The sequence below is a fragment of the Leptodactylus fuscus genome, chromosome 6, assembly GCF_031893055.1.
Source record: "Leptodactylus fuscus isolate aLepFus1 chromosome 6, aLepFus1.hap2, whole genome shotgun sequence".
Classification (NCBI taxonomy): Eukaryota; Metazoa; Chordata; class Amphibia; order Anura; family Leptodactylidae; genus Leptodactylus; species Leptodactylus fuscus.
The window spans coordinates 124817133-124838349 of record NC_134270.1 but is presented as its reverse complement, the minus strand read 5'-3'; the positions used below and the strand labels follow the sequence as shown (position 1 = coordinate 124838349).

Below are 21217 nucleotides of genomic sequence, written 5' to 3'. Positions count from 1 at the left end.
TCCAGATCTGGAGATGTGGATGGGTTAAAACCGTGCGTTTAACCCTTGTACTGACAGAGATGGTGTCTTTCTCTCAAGGAGGTTGGTGGTTGTCTAAATGGCATAGTCTCTGTTATAGTACTGGAGGTGTCAGTAGGTTTGGAAGCTTGTGTCTTAACCCCTGCTTTGTCACAGGGCAGGCAGTGTTGTGTGCCCTGACTGGCAGTGGAAAGGTTAAGATAGAGGGTGGCAGGTCTAGCTGGTTATGGGGTGGGGAGCTGTGGGAGGTACCGGCAGAGAGGCTGAGCTGTAGGATAAAGTTTCACTATATACCCGCTATGGCTGCAGAGAGAGGAGGCTGACACTACACAACCAGCAGACAGAGCCTGTCTCCACTTTGTCTGGCTCTTTTCTAGGACCCTGCAAAAGGCTGGCACATACTGGTGAGCTGCGGCATACCCACAGAAGACAGAAGCAGACCAGGTAATAATGGGCACTGGCAGCTGTGGAAATGGGTACATGCGGCAGGGGGAGGGGGGTGTCCTGATACAAAACTGTGTGATGGGAGTATATGGAAATGTAAGGGGTCCCCACAATACACTGGTACAAGGACAGTGCCATGTTTGTGGTAGTAGAACGCATAGCACACGTGGATTATTCTGAGCATATATTGTGAACTGATCAGTATTATAATAATAATTTATTTATAACGTACATAATAGTATGTGCTACCATATAGTTATACTGTATACAACAAGGATACGTATATAACAGTAGATGGTATGAACAATACTGTTGAACTATGCGCTGAATTCTTATAGTCAGTGTGTAGTATCTGTAGTGCAGTATCCATTTTAGATTTTAGATTTTTTTTTATTATAGATAAATCTAAAACATGACATGCACATATAGTACATATAATGTTAATCTGTGGCGTGTAACAATTTCTATACATTTATACATGTTATATATATTGACATTGTGGATCTCTATAGTATAGACATATTCTTTCGCTTGCAGTGCATTAATAATTGATACATCCTTGTTACTATACTGTTTACAAATAAGGGGTAACCTCTATCTATCTATCCTATCTATCTATCTATCTATCTATCTATCTGTCATCTTAGGTTCAGTGTGATGTTTATTACGTAAATGTATATGTTAGTTTTATATCTTTGCATAAGAAACAACACACTAAAGGAGGATTACTGGTCCCTTATGCTAGGCTACACAGCAAAACCTACTCATAAATATACTGGGAAAATCTGGTACATAGCTGCATTTATATAAATGTGCCTGGTACTGATATACAGAACACTACAGTACAATACTACACTACTCGTACTATACTGCTTCATACCTTACTCTATACTAATATATTTGACATTGGAGCATACAGAAGCACAAGCAAGATATAATACTAACAGTTGTGAAACTGGACCTCATGGGATTGTGCACACTGGATAATGGGACCTCCTGAGACTGGAGTTTATGGGAGAATGCAGAACATAGGAATCTGAATTACATAAAAGAACAAAACAGAGGACAATACAATAAATACTGATACACTGAAAGCTGGATTACAATGGATAACATGATACTGATATGAATGGACTACATGGGATATGATAATGTGTGTGTATGAAAATGACTTACAAGACTGGACTACACAGGATATGGCAATACTGGTGTTTGAAATGTGTCTACATACAAAACCGGACTACATGAGAACACAATATGTGTGTATGAAATACTACTACATACGAGACTGGACTGCATGGAATGAAACAGTGTGTGTACAATGATACATACAAGACTGGACTACACAGGATATGGCAATACATGGTGTATGAAATGCGTCTACATACAAGACCGGACTACATGAGAACACTGTGTGTATAAAATACTACTACATACAAGATTGGACTACATGAGAACACTGTGTGTATAAAATACTACTACATACAAGACCGGACTACATGAGAACACTGTGTGTATAAAATACTACTACATACAAGACCGGACTACATGAGAACACTGTGTGTATAAAATACTACTACATACAAGACCGGACTACATGGAATTAAACAGTGTATGTACAATGATACATACAAGAGTGGACTGTAGGAGATTACACAGTATTGACTGCATACATGGACCACAAGAAATAGCAATGCATGGGCATATACTGCATGGACTAGATGACAAAATACAGATGATGTATAAATACTTTTGCATGCTAGACTTGACTACACAGGGTAACAGTGTGTGTGTATACATGAATTATATATACAAAATTGGACTACATAAGATAAGAATGTGTATGGAGTACGGCTGCATGCGAAAATGGGAATACAAAGGGTGATGTGAAAGCCTAAGCTACATGTATGCCAAAAATGACATGAATACTCCATACAGGATAACACATCTCTAAAAACAACTGGACTACAGGGGAGAGAATTGCATAATACTCCCATGTCAATCCATATTACACAGACACAAGAAATATCTCAGTGTTGGCAGCAAGACTGGACAACAAGAAAGTCCACACTATGATAGTAATTTGTGTCACACTATGGAGTTTATGGGAATTGCTGTAATGATAATATTAAAAGTCAACCTGGACTATGTTCAATATTGAGAAATATCAGAACTTCGATCTACAAGAATATACTGTAAGGGTTATATACCACAGGACAATGGAGAACACTGTATTGATCACACATGACAGGACTGATTACCAAGATCATTCATTATAGATTGGAACATATCAGAGTACCCTATGGTCATCACACATGTAGGACACGGGGAATACAGTATTATTAGTGATACACAATAGATAGGAGTATGCTTGGGGGAACCGTGATCCTTAAGCAAATTTTATCTTTCCTTTATACACTAAAATGATTGATAAAGATCAAACAGAAATTACCAAAAGTAAAATAAAATAAAAAAAGTGTTCATTTATTTGATCTTTAGATGTGTTTGTTTGCACAGGGCAATGTTCAGGAATCGTGTATGAACACTCAGTATGGCAACTATGCTAATAGGACCTTTAGTTTGGTAAGGGGGGCTCTATACCATGTATTCTTTATAGTTCTTTATGGCCTGTCCTTGTCATATAATGTATTCCCCCTGCTTATCCATGGTAACATCTCCAGTGATCCCTCTTCAGGGTACACATTCTTTTGACAGCGCCTTTTTGCACTTATTAGGTTACCTGCTAGCACAATCCATGGAGTTTATGGGTTTTTATTTTCAGAGCAGTAATGGACGCTGTACTGTGATAGGTTATTATGTGAAAAAGGGCATTTTGTTTCTTGTAAGAAGTTTTGAGATGTAAAACCCATTACCCAGTTCCTGCTGCTGATCTGTATACTGAAATCCCAGCAAGAATTCATCAGTTCTCTGCCACTAAAACCACTAGACTGAGCGCTCAGACCAAGTGCATTGAGTCCGAAATGTGGAAGCAGGGCCTCTGCATGTTGGTGGTTGCCAAGGAAATGCTTGATGTCACAGTGATGTCATGGGTTTACCAGTTTCACATGGAGTGGGGGAGGAAAAATGACTGATGCTGAATATAGGAAGTGAATGTGGTCCTAACACAAGTATTGAACAGAGACATGTTTATGTGGCTGCTTAGGAGTCTTGTTGTAGGAGGCACAACTCTCTGAGAAGTGTTAGACAGCGTAGGTAAAAATATGACTGTGAGGAGAAGGGAAAACACTGCCCACCGATGCAACATCGACTTGAGAAGAAATCAGAGAAAAATATGGCTGCTTCCAAGGCCAACACTTGTCCATCGGTTGTGTCTAGTATTGTAGCTCAGCTCCTTTGAAGTGAATGGGGATAAAACAACCATGTTTTTCTAATCCTAGACAACCACTTGAAAGATGTGCCTAGAGTACTTGGTGTATAGGGGGGGGCACCAATGAGCCATTCCTTAACTCTAGGCTAAAATGGAAAATTGGTCCTGGTCATGTAAGAGACCTGGAGAGGCCACCTGTGTCTGCTATGTGACAAGGGGTTAATAGATTCACTTTATTCTGATCTGTCTTGTTTGTAGTCAGAAGACATTTTGCATCTATCACAAGGCTTGTGTTGCCTTTCATCGGATCAAACTACAGTAAAATGTAAAGGTTAAGCTATGGACTTATTACTTTTTCCCAATTTTACTAAAATCACCCCTAAAATCGCCTTGTTGGAAAATGGGACAGCATGGTGATAGAAGAGCAGGGGATAGGGTGTATGAGCTGATGGAGCTGGGAACCAAGGGGTTCTGGGTACTGTATCAAGTAGGAGAAACAAGGATGAAACCCTTTTTAATCAGAACAGATTACCTGCAGCATATTTCATTTCATATTTCATATACTCTGGCATCTTCTTTGAAAGGACCAACCCTCTTAAAAGAATGATTCTCAATGCAATTCTGGCTGAAGAGGTTCTGATGTATAGCAATATTTGGGGTAATTTATTGACATTTCCTACACCAGTCTTAAACGATTTTCCCACTAGGAAACTTTATGACTTTTTTTTTTTTTAAATAGACAAAACCAGTGATAGATTTTGCAGAATGGAGAAGTATAAGTGTTTCTTTCTGTTTTTCATTCCTTTAGAAACCTCTCTTGTCTTTGGCTCAAAAATCCACAGTAAAATCTGCAACCATCTTTTCAGCAATGTGTGGCTGCAGCCTAAAGGGGTTTTCAAGCCCCTAAATGAGCGTTTTATACTGATGACCTGTCCACAGCGGGGTCTGACACCTGGGTGCCCCACAGATCAACTGTTTCAGCAACCTCCGGATGCCAGGACCTGTTAAAGAGGATAGGGAACGGATGCAGTCCAATAATAGGAGCGGATCTGCATCTTCATCCATTGTATATTGGTGGCCCAGGGAACTGCAGCTCTGCATCTATAAGTTGTATAGCAACAGAGCTGCTTCTGCTCCCTGTCTACTGCATTAGTGTGGGGTTCGGTTGTCGAATTCCCACAAATCAGAAACTGATGGGCTATCCTGTGTATAGGTCATCACTATGACACATGCATTCAGGGCTGGAAAATCCCTTTGACTTGACATTTAACTTGACTTTTTTAATGGCTTTTGTTGTGTGATCTCATTCTGCAGCAAGATATCAGATTCAAGTTGCTAAATCTTTGTAGCTTCCAGTTTTTATCTAGGTGTTACAGAAGGAGATGGCTGGAAGAACGAAAGGGTTGGAGCACTGTTTATCTTTTGTACATGATTCAAAGTGATTTTGGTTTTTCTAAGAGTCCATTAAGATAACGTTAGATTTTTTTCCAGTGTTGAATGTAGTCAGAAATTGTAATGTTTTTTTTTTTTGTTTTTTTTTACAGATGCATCTGAATTGATTGTATACAATATTAGTAATCCAGATCATGTTTTGGGCACTCTGGAAGTCCAAATCCTAATAATCATCTTAATGGTTATAATGGAGGTTTTTTTTTAAAAAAAATGATTTTAGGCTTTACAAGCTGATATGAGGACCTATAGTTCCCAGTTATTCATTTTATTGATCTGTTCAGGTGAGAGATAGAGGATTCAGTGACTCTTGGAGAAAACAGATTTCAGGCTAAGGCCTCACGTAGCATCCCACAGCAAAAAAAAAAAAAAAAGCGCTGTGGGAAAACCGCATCAGCAATGCATCACTTTTTTCCTGCAGTGCTTTTCACAGAAAGTTTGTAGAGATTTCTACTGGGAACTTTCTACTTCAGTTATACCTATAGGGAAACCACCGATGCTTCTGTAGCTATAATTGACATGCTGCGATTTCCAAGTCTAACAGTTTTGGAAATCGCAGCATCTCTGCTGCACGTATTTTACCACTGTGTGAGAATGGGATTCGCTTGAATCCCATTTACTATGCAGTGACTGTAAAACTCCATGTTTTTTCAGCCACAGACAAACCGCAGTTTTTACGCCATGTGGGTCAGCGGCCTCAGAATTGACGGAGTAGAAGTCTACCAAGTAAGGATATGTTCACATGGGCTGTGTTGCCCTGCAGATTTTCCCTGCGGATTTGCAGATCTGCAGTGCAGGTCAACAGATCTCTTCCTCTGACTACACAAACAACCAACTGTGAAATGTGGGCGGATCTTAAATCCACAGCATGTTCCTTATACTGTGGATTTTCAGTTCAGAATTCTTCCCTCTCGATATTCTGTTCTATTATATTAATGATGGCTTGTAAAAGAAAGATCTTGTCTTATACACTTTTCAGATTGTATTTCTAATTTTCTTTACATTTACATAATATATACATAGTATAAGTCGTGCGTTTACCCCTTGACCCAACTATGGCCATATTTGATAGAATATTTTGGGTTGACCATAGCTGGTCCAAGTGTAGCATTTTTATGTTCTCTTATTTTTGATTGACTTCAATTGAGAAAACAAAAGGTTTTTTTTGTGGAGTTGGTAAACCCAACATCTGAGTCTGATTTCTTTATTTTTGACACTTTCACTCCTTCATAAATGGCCAATGTATAATAAGTAGTAATAAACTTCTTGTAACTTGGCAATTTCAGGCTAAAGTTTGGGGAAGATTTTTATATGAGTAATGTTTCTAAATCTGAAATCCTATTAAAAGAAATGTGCAATACTGATTATGCATTTGTTATACTATATATAATATTAATAATATATTATATTTAATATTGTTATTCTTATACCGGAGTTGGTGTGAGTACAATTCTTCCAACTCTATCCAAAATGGACTTCAGTGCAATGCCTCCAGCCAGATTTTACATAGAGTTTCAATAGAAGTGATCTGAAGTACAGCTCTTGCTGCTAGTTAAATTGAAGGGTTAGCAGCATACGTGTTTATGGTATATGTATGAGCGGCCTAGTGTTTTGCTTTTTTCTCTTCTTTCCATTGATCAGCTACGCGGACACTAAGTATATACAGTAACACAAGGATCTTTGCCCTCATCACAGAGTCCAGAGAAGGGTGGAGTTGGGACTGACTTGTATTAGCTCTGTAAAATGGGACTGCGGGGATATGTAGACACAGACAGTCTGAACCACCTTCTTATAGCACATTTGGTTTGTATACTTTTACGTACATTATTATGTTATTGCCTTATTTGTTTTTGGCTCAGTAAGTTCTTAAGGTTTTTTTGAGAGAGGAAAAAAAAATACTGTTTTTATATTAGGAGAAAGTGGTGTTATCTGGACTTTCTAGCAGCATGTAGTCCACCTTTCCTGGTCTTTGGCACTAAATATCTGTCTATAAGTTTTTGTAAAAGTAGACAAATGTCACAGCAGGGCTAAGGTGTTTTATTAGTGGGGAACTGAAGAGCGGCAAGAGCAGGAGAAGACTGTCTTTACATCATTGGTGATCGTGAAATTCTGTCCATACAGTGGGTGTGCACAGCATAGTAGCAAATGAGGGGTTAGGAATACAAGTTTCAGGTCGCTCTACATACTAATATGCTAATATTCATAAATTCCTGGTAATCCAGCTTTGGAAAATATTGGCCCAGTGCTGGGTTGCATGTTAGATTCCCTAATTTATCTTCTTTCTACCCCCTACCCACTGGGATGCCTCTGATAACATGGCAAAATTAGTGAATTGGAGCATCCCAAATAGGAAAGATGGCATCCCTGAACATGGCCTGACTGTGGCATTGTAGTAGGTGTGAGGGGAGGAGTGAATTCAAGCCTGAACAACATGGTATGAAGACAACGTGTGACATCATGCTTATATAGCTATTTCTGCTCATCTTAAAACATTGAGCTTGATATCTTAACACTGTGACAGTACTGATGGGGTACTTGGTTGGTCATTTGGCTTCCTGGCAAAGCTTCATAAAAAATTTACCTTGGATCAACATAGATGCGTAGACAAATGGTTGGAAAGGTAGGAGATAAAAACTCTTGGTATCTGGAAACCTGGGCATTAATTTATGGAATTAACCAGGGACACTTGGTTCTTCACAAGATACTTTTAACCACAGAGATTACATTACATTTTGTCCAGCGTTTGGCCTGTTTATTACAAAGCTTGGCAAAAGTATGTCTTGCACAGAGAGCAAGGTACAGCGAGTCCCCTGGAAGTGCTTGTCAGAGCCCTTGAGAACCACTTGAGTATGACACAAATATGGATCTTCAATCACGACTTTTGTGACACAGACTGCTTGATCTGTGTAATTTTTACAGAAATAGCCCTATATCTGGGCAATACTTTCTACTGATAGCTGCTATATCTATGTAATGGCAGATCACAACAACCTGTTCATCTTAAAGTGGACAGGTACTAAAGGAAGCCTGAGGCTTCAAGGGATATCTTGAGTTGCGCAATGTTCCATTTCTGAAATAGTGCCCCCGAGCGTTATTGTTCCTACACTCAGTATACTGAAGCGGACGTTGAGTGGCCCCTGACTAGTCAATGTCAAGTATATTTCCATAGCACAGAATGGCTAATGATTTCAGAGGAGCCATGGTATTGTATAGTACTTTGTACTATGGCTTTCATAGAGTGGCATGCCTTTTTGCTTACTGTAACATTTCATTGTGCTGTTCTTTTGCTGTTGCCCTCTCTTGGCACAGCTACTAGTGGTGTGACTATGAAAAGGTATATGTTGTGCAATTTCTTTAGGTCATTGCGGTTTACAATGTATCAGACAGCAAGCAAAAGAAATAGCAGCGAGTATAGAGGCATGCAGACAAGTGTGCCTGGCAATTAATATTTCACCATGCGCTTGCATGTATATCACATGCTTACCTCCCGAGTGCTGACACGACAGGTACTGCTCTCCTTATGGAGCAATACTGTCTGTAGTTTGCTTAAACATTAAATATTTCTGTACGTGACTAGTCTCCATCTGTTATTTGGAGGCAATCCCTTATTTTTTTTAACGATGGATAACCCTCATTCTGTAACTGGGTGGCCACCTACAATGTGCCTTTATGTGGCCTTGGTGTATTTGGGCCCAATTCTGCATGCTCTATAGCTGAGAGGGGTCTCGCTACCTTTTAAGCAGACAGTCTGGAAGGTAGTGAGGACTTTGTGATGCCCCTGACTTTTTGCATTTGAAACCTTTTTATAGGGGCTATTTAGTGGACCGTATGAACCAGTATAAATATATGTATGTCATGTATTAAATGTACATGTTCATACCGCCCAACTTTCAAAAACAACCAAATCTGTAGCACAAATTGTACTCAATTGTGGTGGCCACACAGTAGGATGATGTCTCCCTCCTTGTAGCCCCCACAATATAATTCCCTATTTATTGCAGCACCAACTGGATAATGTTCCTAATGCTGTAGCCCCAACAATATAATTTCCACCTTGTGGCCTCCACAGTATAAATGAAGCTCCCACAAACAACAACAACAAAAAATACTTCCCTGATCTGTTTCCCTATGGAGTCTATATGAGTGTCTTAGGAGCAGCGGGCACAATGTTATGACATCGCTACATCACCCCTGCTTGCTTTCAATCTGCTGACTGGTGAAGCAAGGAATGGACCACTCCCCACTTCACCATTGTATAGTTGAAGCTGGGATATACCTCCCACCACCTGAAACAGCACCCAGAATCTGGGACTGTCTTGCTGAATCCAGGATGGTTGGGAGGTATGCAGTATCCAGTGTAGGAAATGCTCTGCAAGCTAGTTTGAACCATTACACACTAGTAGAGCTGGTTTGCCCTAATGCATCTTATTTGTATCCATACTGTTTAGCTCACAGAGCATTGACTATCGGCTGGATGGGGAAGCTTGCAGCTCATGAATATGTCAGGCTCCTGGCACAGCATTTTCATTGCACTGCATCTAATAAATTGCGAGAGTCTTTTTCTATGGGCATATTTACTGCTTGGTGATGACCTAGCCATCGGTTGTGACTCCATATTTTTTTTTCCCTACATTTTGCTGTCACTTACGAATGAAGCAGCCACAAGTCTAGATTGTGTCCTGTTAGTAATACTTGGAGACATACTTGGAAATGTCGCTTAAGTAGAGTACAGACTGTTGGCCCAGAGATTTCTTGTAGTGTTTGGTGGTGACGGGGGTTGTCCCAAGGAGGGGGAGCATTGAACTGTCTTCACTGGCAGATTTCTGGCACGGTGGCATAGAATGAGTTACATCTTCCCACTGGAAGTGTTAATTGGAAGCACACGGATCTGTTTTTGGAGTGTAGTTCATGTTTATACCTAAATATAGAGTCACAGTCCTTGTAGTAAAACCTCACACATGTGGAGAACATGGAAATTATTCTGTGCCCTAGTGTGTGAGCGTGTGTGGGCCACGGCCATGCACAAGTCCCTGAGTCATTGCTTAGTTTTTGTACAGCACACTGGGGTGAAAACTTTCAGGACAGGATCACACAGTGCTGGGGATCTATATAATGTACAGTGATCCCCTGACTGCAGATACAGGATCACACAGTGCTGGCTATCTATACAATGTACAGTGATCTCCTGACTGTAGATTATCAGGACAGGATCACACAGTGCTGGATATCTATACAATGTACAGTGATCTCCTGACTGTAGATTATCAGGACAGGATCACACAGTGCTGGGGATCTATATAATGTACAGTGATCTCCTGACTGTAGATTATCAGGACAGGATCACACAGTGCTGGGTATCTATATAATGTACAGTGATCTCCTGACTATAGATTATCAGGACAGAATCACACAGTGCTGGATATCTATATAATGTACAGTGATCTCCTTACTGTACATTATCAGGACAGAATCACACAGTGCTGGGTATCTATATAATGTACAGTGATCTCCTGACTGTAGATTATCAGGACAGAATCACACAGTGCTGGGGATCTATATAATGTACAGTGATCTCCTGACTATAGATTATCAGGACAGAATCACACAGTGCTGGATATCTATATAATGTACAGTGATCTCTTTACTGTACATTATCAGGACAGAATCACACAGTGCTGGGTATCTATATAATGTACAGTGATCTCCTGACTGTAGATTATCAGGACAGGATCACACAGTGCTGGGTATCTATATAATGTACACTGATCTCCTGACTGTAGATTATCAGGACAGAATCACACAGTGCTGGATATCTATATACTGTACAGGGATCTCCTGACTGTAGATTATCAGGACAGGATCTCACAGTGCTGGGTATCTATATAATGTACAGTGATCTCCTGACTGTACATTATCAGGACAGAATCACACAGTGCTGGGTATCTATATAATGTACAGTGATCTCCTGACTGTAGATTATCAGGTCAGGATCACACAGTGCTGGGTATCTATATAATGTACAGTGATCTCCTGACTGTAGATTATCAGGACAGGATCACACAGTGCTGGGGATCTATATAATGTACAGTGATCTCCTGACTGTAGATTATCAGGACAGGATCACTCAGTGCTGGGTATCTATATAATGTACAGTGATCTCCTGACTGTGGATCATCAGGACAGGATCACACAGTGCTGGCTATCTATACAATGTACAGTGATCTCCTGACTGTAGATTATCAGGACAGGATCACACAGTGCTGGGGATCTATATAATGTACAGTGATCTCCTGACTGTAGATTATCAGGACAGGATCACACAGTGCTGGGGATCTATATAATGTACAGTGATCTCCTGACTGTAGATTATCAGGACAGGATCACACAGTGCTGGGGATCTATATACTGTACAGTGATCTCCTGACTGTACATTATCAGGACAGAATCACACAGTGCTGGATATCTATATAATGTACAGTGATCTCCTTACTGTACATTATCAGGACATAATCACACAGTGCTGGGTATCTATATAATGTACAGTGATCTGACTGTAGATTATCAGGACAGAATCACACAGTGCTGGATATCTATATAATGTACAGTGATCTCCTTACTGTACATTATCAGGACAGAATCACACAGTGCTGGGTATCTATATACTGTACAGTGATCTCCTGACTGTGGATTATCAGGACAGAATCACACAGTGCTGGGTATCTATATAATGTACAGTGATCTCCTGACTGTAGATTATCAGGACAGGATCACACAGTGCTGGGTATCTATATAATGTACAGTGATCTCCTGACTGTAGATTATCAGGACAGGATCACACAGTGCTGAGTATCTATATAATGTACAGTGATCTCCTTACTGTAGATTATCAGGACAGAATCACACAGTGCTGGGGATCTATATACTGTACAGGGATCTCCTGACTGTAGATTATCAGGACAGGATCACACAGTGCTGAGTATCTATATAATGTACAGTGATCTCCTTACTGTAGATTATCAGGACAGAATCACACAGTGCTGGGGATCTATATACTGTACAGGGATCTCCTGACTGTAGATTATCAGGACAGGATCACACAGTGCTGGGTATCTATATAATGTACACTGATCTCCTGACTGTGGATTCAGCAATTTCAGTTTAATAAATAAATAAAACTAACAAAAAAAAAGCACCTGACAGACTTTGTAGACGATAGGGGGTCCATTAGACTCCATTTATGTCCATCATTTTTGGGATCTGTTGGGCGCATGTGAACATTGCATTATACTGTTATTTTTATATTGTTCTTTTATTTGTGTGTCAAGGCCAATTGTGTGGGTTCTAGTGCTTTGTTTATCTACAATATTCACTAAAATTACAGGCTTTATCTAATTGGCAGAAACATGATGTGAACCTAGTCAGTCTTCAGAAGTGACCTTAGTTGTTTGTACCTGTCATGTTTTTTTTTCCTCCTTCTTCACCTATCTGTCTTGAGGTGGAATTCCTGGAATCTAGAGTCATTCAGGTTCATTTCACTCTGTATATTTCCAGGAAATTCAGCTCTGGGCCGGCAAAAAAACACACACTGTGACTTTAAAATTCTGAAGTTGTATATTATTGAGATGATGTATAAAATCAGTATTAATACAAAAAAGTAGGGTGTAATTTTCAGGAAGTGAGAGTCTGAATTGTCTACGCGTGAGTACTAGTGACAGGAAGTGGCATTTTGCCGGGCACAGCTGGTAGTCACGCCAGGAAGTATGAGGTCAGCTAGGGATGGGGGGGGGGTGTAGTACAGCATGTCTGGGTTGGGTGGGAGGAGGTGGGGGCACAGCGGAAACAGAGACCAGAGAGAGAAGGGAAGTGAGAGCGCTTTGCGAGTGCTTAGAGTAAATTGCAGACTATAGTGTTGCTGAGTATTGCTGTACTTTTTCCCTCATCTTCCATACATGTCTACAATAATAATTTAATTCATATCATGGATATTGTAATGGATCATTGTTATTCTTTGTATCTCTTTTTTTTTTACCTTAGTGTAGTTTATATCTGCTCGCTGCCAAGGCATGTCGGCTCTTGTAGTTCTACAGCAAGTTAAAAGCCCAGATTGTTGTCCTCAGCTATACCATAAGTGTCAGACATCTTCATAGCACTACAAGGCCTGATTATGTTGTTTCTCATAGGAGTGCTTTGCCTCTTTTTTTTTTAAACATTTTTGAATTGTTTGAAAACACTGACATTTTTTTGGAATGGGGGAGGGGGGCAAGTATACCATGTGCCATCAGATACCATATCATGGCAGAACATAGACATTGCTTCCGCGGGAGAATATCTATATAATATGGTGCCATACTGAACCACCATATGGTAGCACATCAAGTATCTTAGCACACTGTAAAATGGAGCTGCAGGGACTCTCTGCATGCACACAGTACTGCCATGTACATGAGGTCTTACTCTGATTCACATACTATTACGTTACCTGCTGTATGCTTCAGTAGCAGCCTCTTTCTCCTACTTCTTACTTCAGGAAGAGTTTTTCAGGGCTTTAATATTGATGGTCTATCTTGAGGATAGGCCATCAATATCAGATCAGTGGAGATCTGACTCCCATCATCCTGCTATTTCATGGGGATGCAGCATTTCAGCAAGCGCTGTAGCCTTTCCATTGTTAGGTAAAGCGCCATTCTTTCTGTATTGGCTGTGTTTGGTACTACGCATAGCTCTGTTACATTCACATGAAAAAAATGGAGCTGCAGTACCATGTACCACTTGCTACAATATTTACATCTGTGTCTGTTACACATAGAATCCTCTAAGCTTACTTTAGCACTGTAGCCTTTCCATTGAGCTGAGCCATGGTGGTGCAAGAAGACAGCCCCAAATGATTTCATATTGATATTAATGGACATTTTATGGATAGGCCATCAGTATTAAAGTCCTAAAAAAAAAAAAAAAAAAAAAAAAGTCCTTTAAGTTGGCTGTATAAGTAAGATAAAAGGTTGCTAAATCCACTGACATTCTGTACTGATCTGTGCATAGATTTTTGTGCTGGGGCAGCTATCTTATGTATAAAGACTGTATATAGCCCATTTCACTGCCGATAAAAGCATTGATCGGTTCTTGTTTGCATCAATCTAATACACAGGTTGGAGCAAAGTGCATGTAGGAGGTACAATTGCCACTGTGGACACATGCAGTTCCTGCTGGATGCTATAGCCGCATTCAGTCCCCAACCCCTGGTGCTCCAGTGATTCATTCCAGCTGGATTCAATCACTGGCCATGTGGTAATAGCAAATCCACATGGCTAGGAATGAAATGCAGCAGAAATATAATCAACTTTTTACTTACACCAAATGGCTGGGGAATGATGCAGCTATAGCCGCATTCAGGTACATAGTGGCAAAAATTCATTGTTCCCTCTACATTAGAAAACTGGCACAAAGAGATGATATTGAGACTCACATTTGGCACAAGGCTCTTTCTTGTACCAAGCATGTCGTGTCACCCATATTGTGTGAATGTGGGCAGATTAGGGCGGAACAAGAAGTTAGGAATTGGCTGGAGCCTTTTCAGAAATTTCTCTTTCTCTGCGCCATTTGGGCCATTTACAGTATTAAGGCTGGCATACAATACGCCGGTCTTAATAAGGGCTCGTGCACACAGAGTTAACGCAAGTGCATTTTAGCATAACACACATGTATAGAATACACGTGTTAAAATAACACTCCCGTTGACTTCAATGAAATTTTCTACGTGTCAAAAATGCGCCGCGTTTTACGACGTGTTTTTCACACGTAAAAAATTTAATTTAAGTTAATGGGAGTGTCATTTTAACACGTGTATTCTATACACGTGTATTATGCTAAAATGTGCTCACGTTAACTCCGTGTACACGGACCCTAAATTTGCCTGTGGGTCAACACCCTTATGTTGCTCTTCCACAATTAGTTTCTGCGTCGGGTGATCATCTGATGCCTTGTAGATTCGCATATATTAGGCTTTATTCACACCTTCTCATAGCTTTGGCGCAGACTAATGCAAAACACTGACCAAACACGTGTGTGTGAGCCCAGCCTGCAAGATGCAGATTGTAGGCAGAACTTAGCCCAAACGATGATCACTACGGCTGCGTAAATAGGCCAGGGCAAATGAGCGCCTATCGGTGTGTTATTCATGGTTTGCCAATGCAATAGCACCTTTAGATAACTGTCAGATACCTCTAGAGTCAACCATGTTGTAATCCAATATGTGCAATTTATCTTTTCTGGAATCTCCCCTCACTCTGTTGGGAAACATTCAGGACACCCCAAACCTATCATAATCCGCTGCATGTTGTGGGGTCCATTTGATGTGTTTGGGGCACCTTTAGATTTGAGCTGTGCAGTCTTTTCACGGAGTGAAATCTGTCCAACTTACCAGTATCACATGTCCTAATATAGTCTCATGATTATCTTGGATACTTTAGGAAGTAATTATTTGCTTACACCATGTGCAGAAGCCTGCTTTATGGACCGGATATGTCCTTTGCTCCATTTGCATGGTTCCCATGTCCGGAACAGCTTTGCAGACAAGACATAAGTAAACAAGACTTATCTGTCCCAAAGTCTTAGCCCCTAAATTTGGCTATAATAGAGGAATGTTAGACAGAAATTTCTAACGTCTATGAAGGATGAACAAATCCAAAGAGGTATCTCTACCTAAAATGGGTGAAAAAAGTGATAAAAATAGTGTATAATTCTAGGAACCACAGGCTGCCTGGGCACGGAGAAGTAGCCGCATGATACAACTGTAATGTTGACTAGTGGTTTTAGCAAATAAATTGTGGTTGGCTAAGGGCTCGTTCACATCTGCGCCTGGTCTCCGTTCTGCAGGTTTCCGTTTCCTGCACAAAACAGAGGTAGGAGACGGAAACCTGCAGGACTCTTTCATGCCCATTCATTTGAATGGGTTTGAAAGATGTGCGGTGGTGAGCGTTTTATGCTCTCCGCCGCGAAACCGTTTTTTTAAAATCGGACACAGAGTCGGACATACAGTACTCTGTGTCCGATTTTTTTTAAAAAAAAATCGGTTTCGCAGCGGAGAGCATAAAACGCTCACGGCCGGACCCGGTCAGACAGCTTTCCGTCTTCTGCATGCAGAAAACGGAAAGCTCAGAACGGAGATGAAACGCTAGTGTGAACCTAGCGTAACTTATGCTCAGCATTGGGACACCTAAGTTATCACCGTACATATGTTTCTCGACAACCACATTAAAGTGAGTCTGTCATCAGTAAAGTGGATATAAACCTGATCACAGAATCTTGTAGAGGTGTTTCTACAGTTTCCAAATATATCTATATTGTTCAGCTTTGGAGCCCATTTCCATGTAAATTTTTGTTTATTATATGCAGATGAGGGGAAAGTTCTTTGTTTTAGCTTGGTGAGCTTTGGTCTTGGCTCTAGATTCCTGGGTGAAGCTCTTTTCCCCTCAATTGTATAGAAGTAAAGAAAATGGGGCTCCAAAGCTGAGGTATAATTGGAAACTGTAGTAAAGCCTCTACAAGATGCAGACAGACTCCACCAATCCAGCCAGGCCTCATCTATGATCCCAGCACATGTACACCTCCCTGTTGCCCTTGACAGTCTTTATTACCCTGTCAACTTCTCTATTTCCCCATCTTCTTTCCTCAGTTCTCATTTTCCTTTTCTTCTTTTGCTTTCCTATTAATCTCTCACCTTATATTTCTCCTACTCCACTTTCCCCCTTTCTCTCTCCCACTTTCCCCTTTCTGTCCGTCTTCCCTTATTCTCTCCCACCCCCCTTCTCTTTGGCTCTCTCTAGAGGGGAAGGAACACCAACTTCCTGGAGAGAATCTCCAGGCCAAACATCTGAAAACAAGAAAGGAGAGTGGGGAGAGAGCAGACGGGTGGAGGGCGAGAGGAGCTTTAATCATGCACACATGTATTCCCACTTATGGTCTTAACTATATGTTATGGAAGTAACATATCTGGCCGCACGTTTCTTGTAGGGGGAGACTATAGAACACAATGTACTCACTGACTTTTCACAATACTTGTCTGCAGAGCTTACAATTAGGTCATATTGGGTCTTGTGCCAAGAACTACTGCTTTATACAGTGCGCTATCAGTATACTGCAGGTATAAAGTCCATAGGCATCTGCACTGATTATATGTCATGTCCTTAGATACTACAAGCGTCTTTGGTTTGTAGCATGGCAAGCTTTTTAGCACAGTGTAGATTCCAGAGGCTGAAGCATCTGTCTTCCTCATAACATATTATTCTCCAGGTCCCATTTTTCACTCCTCTCTCCACCCTCTGGGCCTCCTCCTTTATAACGTTCTCTCCCCCCCCCCATCCTTAGTATGTATGTCTGGCTGCTATCCCTACATCTCCTAAACCCAGATTTTATTTTAGGTAAGTCTGGGCCAAGCCTGGCCCCATTCTCCCACTCAAACCCCTGACAGGGCAATGAAAGGGTTACAGCCGTGGGTGGGGGAGAGCCTGTGCTATCAAACTGCAGCAGAAGAAAGACTCCCTGCCCTTTAGTGTGAGTAGTTAGTGTATTTGTAAGTTTTCTGTGTCTGTGGGGAATCTCCTAAAATTTTATGGAGGCGTGAGTGTATTACAAGGCTGACTGATTTAACTCTTTATTCCCCGGGTGAATAAAGTACAGTATGTATACTGTATATGCGTCTGAAAAAATCTTTGTTACAGTAAATGTCAAGCAATACATCACACTACATTTATTTACTCCATATTCTTCAGATGTGTTGTAAGATTTCATGGCTTCTTGCATAAATCTAAAAAAGTAAAAGGAACATGTGCAATCGGCTATACGTAAGCTTTATCGTAATAGGAAGTGAAACAATTTCATGCGAATTCACGCAATTGAAAGGGACAATATCTGATTCTTGGCAACCATAATGTCAATACATTACAGTCCAGTGCTATTCAAGTGAAATGGGGGACGGAAAGCCCCATTAAAGGTAAGTTCACACGAGGTTTTTTGGACCGGATTTTAACGCAGACTCTGCCTCAGAATTCGGCTCCAAAAAACGAAACCTATTGGAAAAGAAGCGAGCTGTCCTAGCTAGCGGCAGATTCCGCGGCTGAATCAGCCATGGGTGTCCACAGCGTGACACTCCCTTCCGAATTGGCGCATTCATTTGGGCGTAATCCACAGCGGAATGCCGCGACTGAATGCCGATGCACGTTGCGGGAGGTGTTTTTTGGAGTGGATTCTGAGGCGGATTTCCTCGTCAAAAATCAGGTCCAAAAAACCCAGTGTGAACTTACCCTAATACAGACTATCAAAAAAGTGGTCATGTAAATAGTCCCATTCACACCTATTGAATTTAATGAAGCCATGTGATGGTCGTTAAAAAAAACTGACTTCACGTGGATGTTATGTTTCTCTAGGCCACACATACAAAACATGGCTTTAAAAAATTGGTGTTGGGGGGGGGGGGAGGTAAAAGACTCATAAAAAAAACTTGTCTTTCACTGCTTTTCCCGAGTTTCCATTTTTGAGATATGCGTTTTTAAAAGCATATGAATTCTGCAAAATCACATTTTTTCTGGTGTTTTTTTTTTTTTCACAGCAGAATTCAACCAAATCCTAACCTACAACTAAAAAACAGCAGAGCAATTGTCCCATGTGGACATACCCTAAAGTCGGTTTCACATGAGTGTATTTAGTCCTTGACATACGGACTGGATGTCAACTATATTTTCCAGACTGAACACTGTGCAGGGACCCTGGACTCTGAGCATTAAATCATTTATAATGCTGGGAGTCCTGGGCTCTATGCAGCACTATTGTCCCATATTAAAAACATGTACAGACTATGATGCTGGGAGTGCGAGTCCCTGTGAAATACAGACTGTGTTTCATCGATCAAATACACCCATATAAAACCAGCCTAAGGCTAAGGCCCCACATTGTGAAAACGCAAAGCAATGTAAAAAAACCACCATGATGCGTTTCACAACGTGGAGCCTTAGCCTTAAGGTACCCATGAGAACAAAGGATTGAGGATGAAATCCAACATGACCCTCCTCCCCGTAGCACAACTTCATACCACATGTCTAGTTTTAGCAATCTCTAGATACTTTCACATATTTGTGATTGATATTCCTATAAGCTTCACTTTTACCCAGTTCTGTAGATTTAGCGCCCTTAGTTATTGCAAAAAGTTGTCAGCCATCTCTCTGGGGAAACCCGTAGACTGTAAACACAGTGCCAGTAATACATGTTTCACATTAGGTTACACGTGTGTATTTTCCCTGTAATGTACTGTAGCTAATTCAGCGTCTTTAAAGAAAGTCATTTCCTCCTCCCCGAGTATCAGCATTTTTGTAGTTCGTACAAGTCACCACATCTTTTTGCATCCATATTTGTAAACGTTACTAGTAATTTTCAGCAATTGACTTCTTACATTTAGTGGTCCTGTAAAAGACAATAAAAAAATAGTTTGGTATCCCTTTAAACAGCAGTGTTCTGGGAAAGGCTGGCTCCGCGCCAGCAGTTGAGGATTGGGGTTGTGTTTCCAGACTCGGCTTTCATGCAGAACCTATTAAAATGTGTCTTGCAAGGCCATTTTAGGACAAGCACAGCCTGGCATTGTGTATGAAAGTGGCGGCCTGGTCACTTTGCGTCTGCTCCAGTTTCTCGTCTCATACACTTAACATGCTTCTCTTCCTTCTGCATTTATATATTTATTTCCACACATATTCTGTATCCGATCCATCCTCATTTCTTGGATCAGCCCCTTATTCTTTTGTGGCTAAATCTTGACCATTATGTTTCTCTCTCTGTTAATGTCATTAGGTTTTTTTTTTTCCTACTTGCCACATAAACATTTGTCCTTCTCAGTTAATCAGGAAGATATACACTCACCGGCCACTTTTTTAGGTACACCATGCTAGTAACGGGTTGGACCCCCTTTTGCCTTCAGAACTGCCTCAATTCTTCGTGGCATAGATTCAACAAGGTGCTGGAAGCATTCCTCAGAGATTTTGGTCCATATTGACATGATGGCATCACACAGTTGCCGCAGATTTGTCGGCTGCACATCCATGATGCGAATCTCCCGTTCCACCACATCCCAAAGATGCTCTATTGGATTGAGATCTGGTGACTGTGGAGGCCATTGGAGTACAGTGAACTCATTGTCATGTTCAAGAAACCAGTCTGAGATGATTCCAGCTTTATGACATGGCGCATTATCCTGCTGAAAGTAGCCATCAGATGTTGGGTACATTGTGGTCATAAAGGGATGGACATGGTCAGCAACAATACTCAGGTAGGCTTTGGCGTTGCAACGATGCTCAATTGGTACCAAGGGGCCCAAAGAGTGCCAAGAAAATATTCCCCACACCATGACACCACCACCACCAGCCTGAACCGTTGATACAAGGCAGGATGGATCCATGCTTTCATGTTGTTGACGCCAAATTCTGACCCTACCATCCGAATGTCGCAGCAGAAATCGAGACTCATCAGACCAGGCAACGTTTTTCCAATCTTCAATTGTCCAATTTCGATGAGCTTGTGCAAATTGTAGCCTTAGTTTCCTGTTCTTAGCTGAAAGGAGTGGCACCCGGTGTGGTCTTCTGCTGCTGTAGCCCATCTTCCTCAAAGTTCGACGTACTGTGCGTTCAGAGATGCTCTTCTGGCTACCTTGGTTGTAACGGGTGGCTATTTGAGTCACTGTTGCCTTTCTATCAGCTCGAACCAGTCTGGCCATTCTCCTCTGACCTCTGGCATCAACAACGCATTTCCGCCCACAGAACTGCCGCTCACTGGATGTTTTTTCTTTTTCGGACCATTCTCTGTAAACCCTAGAGATGGTTGTGCGTGAAAATCCCAGTAGATCAGCAGTTTCTGAAATACTCAGACCAGCCCTTCTGGCACCAACAACCATGCCACGTTCAAACGCACTCAAATCACCTTTCTTCCCCATACTGATGCTCG

At 41.1% G+C, this 21217-nt stretch overlaps 1 protein-coding gene across 1 annotated transcript in view; it reads left to right on the top strand.

Moving 5' to 3' along the window:
* Positions 1–327: 327 nt before the first annotated feature.
* Positions 328–21217, top strand: part of RARA (retinoic acid receptor alpha) — a 94372-nt gene continuing 73482 nt past the window's right edge. The window contains exon 1 of the mRNA XM_075278318.1: positions 328–462. The gene's annotated coding sequence lies outside the window, so the exon portion shown is untranslated. The remainder of the gene's footprint in view (positions 463–21217) is intronic.